The sequence below is a fragment of the Protopterus annectens genome, chromosome 4.part1 (assembly GCF_019279795.1).
Source record: "Protopterus annectens isolate FY-2018-M chromosome 4.part1, PAN1.0, whole genome shotgun sequence".
Classification (NCBI taxonomy): domain Eukaryota; kingdom Metazoa; phylum Chordata; order Ceratodontiformes; family Protopteridae; genus Protopterus; species Protopterus annectens.
The window spans coordinates 674,928,692-674,938,307 of record NC_056734.1 but is presented as its reverse complement, the minus strand read 5'-3'; the positions used below and the strand labels follow the sequence as shown (position 1 = coordinate 674,938,307).

At 41.8% G+C, this 9,616-nt stretch overlaps 1 non-coding gene across 1 annotated transcript; it reads right to left on the bottom strand.

Annotated features, from left to right (window-relative positions):
- Nucleotides 1–8,242: 8,242 nt before the first annotated feature.
- TRNAS-UGA lies at nucleotides 8,243–8,324 on the bottom strand. Its single transcript has one exon. It is a non-coding gene; the product is annotated as a tRNA-Ser (tRNA).
- Between the last annotated feature and the right edge of the window lie 1,292 nt (nucleotides 8,325–9,616).

The following is a 9,616-nucleotide window of genomic DNA, read 5'->3' as shown; positions in this document are numbered from 1 at the left end:
TCTATCTGTGCCTGTATTTGTTATGTTGCTAAGAGTATGAATCACTGTTTTTGAACTGTATAGAGTCTTTTCTGACACAGTTGCTTTTGTCATTTTCATGGGTCTCTTTTCATCCAGATAATTATTGGTGTATGTATCACTCAGAACTGTAACTATGATATGAGTTATATTTATATTCAAAATATTATTAATGTATTATCTTATGTTGTATCACTTTAAGTGTATTTGCTACTATGTATTAATTTTACTTTACTTAACTATGGAGCTTTTTTCCTTGTCTTCTGCTGAAAAGGGGCTATTGTGCCCAGTCGGGCTTTCCTATTAAACAAAAGTAAAATAAAATAAAAAAGTAAACACTCTACTATATGTTTTCCAAAACATATCTGCAGAACTGCCATCACTGGCAAAGAAATTCTTTAGCTAGATCCTTTTAGACTGTATAATAATATGAAATAATACTTTTTTCTGAAGATCTGAAGAGTTAAGAGGTGTATTTTAATCACAGCATTGGAATGCTGTGATTAGCTTGTTGAAAGGATGTGCTGCTTGTACTAAAGATAGCACAAAACCTTGCTCATATTTGTGAAATGTGTACAGAGATGACATGAACATTTTTCAAAATGTTAATGCACATCTGGGTTTCTTTAAAAGTGAGGATATGATCAAGAAATGCTAGAAGGTGGCGACCACAAGTGTTAATCTAAAAAATAAATCTAAGTTTGGAGTGCAGGTTAGAGACTGCTGTCCCTACTTGGGAATGATATCAGGTTATAGGCAAAGAGAAAGAGATAGGAGAGTCCTAAGTGAAAGACCCGTTCTGGTAGAGTTTTTAAGTCAATCTAGAACAGAAGCTGCTGTTAACAAAGGGCTAATTAATATGGAATGCAAAAAATTGCATGGTAAATGTAAGAATCAGAGGAAGTTAGAAAAGGCCGGAAAGAGAGACTGGAAATGCAATTTACAAGGGAACAATGAGTATACATGTATGGCTCCCAAGTGTGCGAGAAAGTCCTGAAAGTTTAGGATTTTTGTTTGGATTCAGAAGTGTTTGCATAGATATGTTATATCCCAAAAAGACTTCAAAGAATTTTTCCTCAGGTAGACAGCAATTGTTGGAGGTGTGATGGGGAAGAAAGAGGTAACTGGGAGCATGTTTTTTGGGAGTGTAATGAGTTGGCAGATTTTAAACATTATCTACAGAAAACTCTGTCAGAAATATTGGGAAGCAAATGGCTGTAATAAGGAAATTATTCTTTTAAGCTGGGACACAGGATCTTGGTCCGAATTCAAAAAGAAAGTTGCAGACAGCGCAGCACACTGAAGGCTAACATCAGCACATCAACAGCAGATGTGATTCCATAAAAGATGCTAAAACAAGACCAGGTAATTATATATTATTCAGTGTAGGATATTTGTAGAGTCTACACAAGCCCATTGGATACCAAAACACAATGGGTACAGCCAGCCCAATTTAAATGAGAAAGAGTACTTTGCTGACAATTTTCTGAAAGCAGTCGGTAGAGACCATTTATGTTTATTTTTAACACTATTTTATTTTACAATTTTCTAAACAATCCTGCAGATTTTGCAAACATAACTTAAAAAAATGCAACTGGCATTTAATGCACTAGAGTAGACTGGGGTACTGCAAGACGTAATAGACAATGATCTGCAGATGCATCCCAGAAGGCAGACAAAAGGCATTGAGCCAGGCAACAGTTCAGCCAGATGTCTGAACATATACTAGATAAATGTAAATTATACTGAGAGCTGGTGTAGGCTGTGTAAAAGATGTGTGCATCCCCGTATGTTTGCTCACAGTGGGCAGGGCAACCCAGTACTGGTAGGAAAAAAGTGTGCCTGAGTATGTGTATTCTTGCACCTAGGACATTTCAGCAGCATATGGGAGATGCAGTAGGAGTGTCCTTGATAGTATGCAGCAGTTCTATGCCGTTGCCAACTTTCCCTTTGTCCTTAGTACAGTTGACTACACCCACATCCCAATAAAAACCCCAGCAGAACCCAGTGCTGAACACTAGAACAATAGAAAGGGGTGGCCATTATTCAATTGTCAGGCAGTGTACTTTGCAGATGGCTTCATTACTAATATCATGGCAACCAAACCTTGGTAGTGCACATGATGCAACAATCTGGAGGGAAAGTACTCTGAAAACTCCATTCCAACATGGTGAAATAATAGAGGGGCTTTTACTAGCTAAGTATATGATCACCACAATACAGTAAGTAGTAACCAGACATAGCAACAGGAAGCTAGATGACCAAATATTCCTTCTCATCCCCTTAATAACAGGTGACTGTAGTTAACACTGGAGCCTCAGCTTATGATGTCAAACAGAGCCCCATCAACACCTGCCGAGGATGCATACAACAGAGCACACACTGTGACATGAAACACAATCAAGTGTGTGTGGTTCTTGTGCTGAAAGCAGATTCAGATATCTGGATGCATCCAGGGGTGCATTCAAATACACACCAGAAAAGGCATCAGAGATTCTCACCATGTGTACCATGTTGTACACATGATAACATCAATACACAATGGCCTACTAACCACAGGTGTGGGTGAGCCATGCCAAGTACCCCAGATGGCAGATGTGGAGCTATTAAAGTTGTCACAGGATGATCAGGAAAAACCAAGGTTGAGAAGAAATAGGTGTAGTTGAAAAAGGATGTGGACATATGTCCTAGGTCAGGTAACAACAGCATCTGACACTCACCTTTGAGGCATGACAAGCTGCAGGTACAGAAGTACACAGACTAAACAAGGATATTTACACAGCATTGGCCCACAACAGCAGCACAGAGCATGACTAATGGAAATAAACCATTAGATGTCCACCTTGAACATCATACATTACCACAGCATATGAGCCACCTGTAATAATGCATACATGCAAAATAACAAGGAACACATCTGTTTGTCCACAGAGGAAACATCACCACATGAATTCTCTCTGCAAGATACATCACCAAAGGGGACCACACTGTGATATGTGTGGCATGCAGGAGGTGTCCACAGCAGAAGGTGTCACTGTACAGGTAAGATATCATCATACAGATAACTAGCATGCACAGGTATGATAACTATTACCACAATAAAATTAGGCCCATGCAGTTTATAGGAATGTAGCAACACAAACATAACCTAAATATAGGGGTCATATACTAACACTGATGCATCACATATAGCATAGTGATGTATAACAGTGATGTATAAAACACTATACAGCATACAGCAGCAGCATGAGTAAAAAACATGTAAAGGACCAGCCAAACTGGAACATGTCTCAAGCAGTTCTCACATTGCATGCCTGACTTGGAATGTCACACATAAGGCAGCACTACAATGCACAGGTTATTGCTGCTACATGAGTCATTTAGAGATAGGAATACATTCAATAATTTATAACATCAATGACAGTCAATACACATCATCCATGGAACATTCAGCATTGTTTGGGATACAATATTATACACACACACACACACACACACACACACACACACACACACACACACACACACACACACACACACACATAGAATCAAATAGATATGGGAAAGCACAGATGAGAAGTACATGTCAGCAAGAGGACAACAAAGTGAAACTTGTCCACACAAGTGCAATACTGTATTAAAATTCCATAAGTATCACAGGTATGTGTACAGAGGCATACATGTACATACAGAAATGGCAGACAGCAATAAAATGTGTAATGTCACAGTCAGTGTTTGATGACTAAGATAACATGCTGTTACTCATGAAAATACTGTATTTTTCCTTATTTTTCAGAGTTATTTATAGCACTTTTATTGTCTGCTGCTTACTTTTCTAGCTAGTTTCACTGTGTGTGAGTTATTAACTGGAAATTTTCTAAAATTGTTAAGCATCTGGTTGGGTTTATTTGTTTCCCACCCTCCATCGTTATTGGTATCCTGTTCTTATACTTGGTGACTTTGCAGTTGCCCACCCCTACTGTAAATGTGATCTGGGATATTCATCCCAGTCTAGTGTCCTCATTCTACCTAATACAGGGAGAACATTTGAGAAGGCCAACCCACTTAGTTTCTTAACCTTGAAATATCTTCTGCTCCTCCTTTCTCCCTTTCCACTTTACAAAAAAATAATTTCTAAGCTTGCTTCCTGCCTTTCCTGTAAGTAGTCTAGTTCAGATGCAGATTTGCTGTATCCAGGAATGTTTGTAAGTTTCTGAGCCCTCAAGCATTCTATGTTGGAGGGAAGCCTTCTAGCTTAACAGTGGGAGTGGTAAGCGCTAGGTAGCTTATCTAAAAAAAAAAAAACACTTTATGCATTGCCGCTTAGCTAGGGTTAAACATTTCCTGGCACCATAAAGTCTGCTCTTCAAATTTTCCCTTAGAACTAGCCAGTTTTTAGTTTTAGCAATCAAATCTGTTTCTTTGAGCTCAGCACTTGTTCAAAACTCATTGTAAGCACTAAATAAGCTACAAATTACTACTGGACTCAACTTTCCTCACTTGTATAGAGGAAAGCAGTTTTTAGTACTTAATAAATAAGCACCAATCCAGGCATGTGTAAGGGTCAGCTACTGGTGTTTTCTCCTGTCTACCTGATGAATCTGGGCATCTTGGGGCAATGTAGCAATTGCCTTATGTACACAGACAACCCTCTCCTCCTACCACCCAACACTACAACCTGTGAGAGATGAACTTATATAGCCAAACTGGAATCAAACTCTCTTCACCCAAGACTGGACTAGACAGTCAAGAGGAGAAGGAAAACACTTGCACCACATCACACTCATCACATAGTCCCTCAAAACCTACACCACCAAAACACACACATAGAAACATAAAACACACACCTACAATCACGGAGGCTCTCAGTAAAAATCTGCCCAAGCAACAGGGACATCCAAAGCAGAAACGCAAGCAACCTCCACCCCCCCAACAGAACCCAAATGACACATAGCCCACAAACTCAGTGTGCCACTCAACCACAGCCAATAAGGCATAACAACATACCCAACACTCTAGTCATAGGTGACTCTATAGTCAGGCACACTGATGTTCCACTCACCAGGATAAATAAGAAGAAAGTTACTGTCAGCTGCCTGTCGGGTGCCAGGATCCGCCACATAATGCATGCACTCAGGTCACTCCACAGTAAGTAAAAATATGACTCTGTCATTGTCCGTGTTGGTCTGAATGACCTGAGATGTACCTCCCTGGACTACATGAAAAGAAGCATGGAGGAGGTGTCCGATCTTGTAGCCCAGGCAGGTATGACCCTAGCCCTGAGTAGCATCCTGCCATCACCCAGAATGATACCACAGTACAAGGACAAAATGATTGTCTTCAACAACTGGCAAAGGTTCTGGTGTCATTCTAAGGGGATCCAGTATCTGTCTGCCTGGGATGACATGCTCGATAGACCACAATGCTTTGACAGAGATGGCCTGCACCTTTCGACCTTGGGATTCCAGATACTGGCAAAGGCTCTTGCCACCCCTATAGTGCCTTTTTAGGCAAGATTCAAATGACAAATTCACCACCATAACAGGTACAAGCAAGCAAAATGTGAGGGTAATGCTACTCAATGCTAGAAGTCTAAACCTCAAAATGCACTCACTCTAGGCACTCCTTAAAATGGAGAAAATCGACATCTCTGCAGTGACAGAAACCTGGTTCAAGGCTCCAGATAGCACCCCTGCATTACCAGGCTATAATTCATATGACAGCTTTTGGCCACCTAACCTGGACCGAAACACTAACGGCAGAGGTGTATCCATATTTATTAAGGATATCCACACCTCCAGGCTAGTTGCCCAGCATAATGCATCTGGCATTATCCAAGTGCAACTAACTCTGGGCAAGACCGCAATCCAAATTGTAGCTTGCTACAGATCCCCCACCATGTCCCAGGATTCCCACTCCTCATTTCTTGATACACTGTAAAATATTAGTGTACAACCTAATACCCTAATAATCAGCGATTTCAACTACCCCACCATTAACTGGGAAAACTACTCATGTACCAACTCTTTTGCTCAACGTTTTCTGAGATTCATAAATTCCAATGCCTTGGATCAAATTATTCACACCACCACCAGGGGCAGCAATATCCTAGACCTGGTCATTACCAACATTGGCAACCGGTGTTCCATGCCAGAGGTCAATTCCTCATTGGTCAGATCCGACCACAAGCTAATCACCCTAGACATCCATATCCCACCCCCACCCCCCATCAGGGAAACCACTGCAAAACATTTTTCCAAAGCCAACTTCAACCTTCTAAAGGCAGAAATGGCAAATTTCACAACACCCATGCAGCTGGACAATAGAGGTATGACTGCCGAATCCTACACAAATGCACTTTATAAGCACTTACACAAGTGCATGGATCATGCAATCCCTAACAGAACCAACATTCTATCCTCCAAAACAAGGAAGCCAGTCCTGTGGTCCTCTGCCATTAACAAACTCTACAACAGAAGAAAGAAACTGTTGCAAAAAAGAGTAAAAATCCCATGATTGGAGGAACTCCCTGGCCAGCCTCAGTAAGAAGCTGAGATCCCTCATAAAATCCTCCAAAGCTAGTTACAAAAACAAAATCACCACTGATTCTAAAGACAACCACAAAGCATTCTATAGCTATGTCAAGAATCTCAATGGCAACACTCAGATCTGCTCTGAGTTACAGCACAATGGCACTAAATATACAGAACCAACTGATATTGCCAACATCCTAGCAGATAGGTTCAGTGCTAAATTTACCCCCCCCCTCAACCCCTAATGGGCCCATCTCTATATCAGAAGAATGCAAAGTTCCTGTAATCCTGGCTGCAAAGGTAAAAACCACACTCTCCAAAGCCAAGAACACAGCATCCATGGGACCTGACAACATCCCAGGCTGCGTTCTACACGAACTAAAGAACGAACTGGCACCCCACCTTAGTACCATGTTCAATCATAGCCTTATCTCAGGCTTTATGCCCACTGAATGGTGCACAGCAATGGTCATCCCACTTCACAAAGGGGGAGCCACCTCGGACCCCAGGAACTATCACCCCATTAGCCTGACTAGCCTTGTCTGCAAGGCTATGGAATGCATCATCATGGAACTTATAAACAATGACTTTGGTAATCTCCAATCTCTCGACCCCACCCAGTTTGGGTTTGTAAAAGGCAGATCATGTCTCCTAAACCTGATAGACTTCTTTGAAGCTGTCCCCAAAGCCGTTGATGAGGGTAAGGTGGTTCCCACAGTCTATCTAGATCTTGCCATGGCTTTCGACACCATCCCCCACTCTAGAATTATAGATAAACTCACTAAACTAGGTATAAATCCCTATGTCACAAGATGGGTTGCCAACTGGCTCACTGACTGAACCTGCACTATGAAAGTAGCAGACTCCAAATCCGACTTCAGACCAATAACAAGTGGAGTAGCACAGGGTTCAGTCCTGGGTCCTCTCCTGTTTGGTGTCTACTTCTGTAAAGTACAGGCTAACACAGAAGGACTTTGGCTAATGAAGTTTGCAGATGACTGCAGACTAGGAGCCATAATCAAAACTCCTAATAATGTGGACATCTTACAAAAGGGCCTCACTGAGACAGATGCCTGGTGTCAAAGCCATGGCCTCAAGCTCAATGCCAAAAAGTGCATTGCCATCCCTTTCAGTAAAAACTATGTACCCATGAACTACCACATAGGCGGTAGTCTGCTTAACACTGAGAGTGTGATAAGAGACCTTGGGACACAGGTGAACAGTAGTCTCTCCTTTGATAATCACATTGCCATAGTAGTCAAGAAATCCTTCTAGGTGGCACACCTCATCACAAAAGGTTTCTCATCCAGGAAAAACGAGGTCATTGTTCCCCTCTACTTGTCACCCATTAGACCCATTATAGCATACAGCACCCCTTTTGGTATGTTCCTCACAAGACATCTACAACAACTGGAAAGACCAGAGAAAAACCTCACAAAGAGGATAACTGGCCTCAAACAGATACCCTACGCAGACCTTCTCAAAACCTCGAGCTTTTCTCCATCGCATATCACCTGCTCAGAGGTGATCTCTGCCTAACATAGGTTCATAGATTAGTACTATGCTAACTGCCCCTGTGAGCCATTTTAAGCCTAGCTAATTATCCCTTGTGAGACTCAAACCCTGCCCCTTGTGTTTGCAAGGCAAACACCTTAACCATTAGGCCACCCTCCCAGCCCTAACAACACTAACATAATTGACAGGATTCAAACCTGTGCAGGGAAACCCCAATGGATTTCAAGTCCATCACCTTAACCACTTGGCCACGATTACAACACCCCACATACAAAGCTATGTCAAACCCAGAACTGTTAGATATGCTCCACTTAAAGAAATCCCAATCCCTCTGAGCTACACGCTCTAGGGACCTAAACCTTGTTACAACAATAAAGAGAACATGCTGAATGGATAGATTCCTGTCCCAGAGACTTCCCATACTCTGGAACAAACTACCTATCTATATCAAACAAAGCGCCTCATTAGCACTCTTCAAGAAAAATCTTGATGATTGGATGGGAGATTGGAAATTCACCCCAGGAATCACTTCTGTTACTCTGCTCGATAGGGGCACAGGAAAATAATTTTCTTGGGTGGTGAAAGTCAGGGTACCTTTTTAGCTAGGCTTATATAGGCCATAGGGCCAATAGCCTAGTACCTACCTATGAACCTATGAACCTATGAACTCTATATATGTCAACTAGCAAGAGACACAAAGATGGAAGTATAGAAATCGTGGACCATTGCTGCCGTCAATATCCAAACTAACATGTAAGACTGACAATTATGTACACTATATCACAACTTGAAGGTAGTCACTTAGGTCAGATAAATGATCAGAAAACCCTGTGGCATCAGACATTGAAAAAAACATTTAAAGGTGGATTAGTTAGTGGTCAGCACAGTGGTCATCATTGCCACAGTGTCAGAATGACACAACAGGAAAAACATCAGATCAACTGTTAGTGTTGCTCTAATGCAGTCTAGGGTGACCACATTGACAGCTCACACCACTTTCTTTGCTACTCCCACCATGTCTGGAAACATTAGGCCCATGGTGCTGTACTGAGAAGCTCAATGTGATGACACTAGCTTTTTGGGATACAATGATTAATAACATGTTTGTGCATGCTGCAGCACAGACATTGATTCCTGAGGGCCATGTGTGGGTCAAATGAGGGGGGGGGTCTGCCTCTCCCCACTGGAGGTAATCTGCTCAGTACAGTCAGAGCACATACCACCTAATTTGTACTATGGTACAGCTCTAGCACCACCATAACAAGGCTTTTAACAAGCATGCAACAGATACCACACTGTCATGCTGTGCAGCCAGTGCTGCCATGACCTGTCTACGTCTGCACTCCTGACCTTCATGTGACACACACAGCTAATTTACTACATGATCACTGACATGGGCAAGTGCAAGCAAATCAGAGCCATGATGTCGCTGTGAATGTTCATATGCCTTTAATAGTAAGTGGGGACACCCACTTATGCATATACATGCACATTAGCTACAATCCCCCAGTACTGATTCATTGCAGGTAAGAGTCACCATCAATACCAAT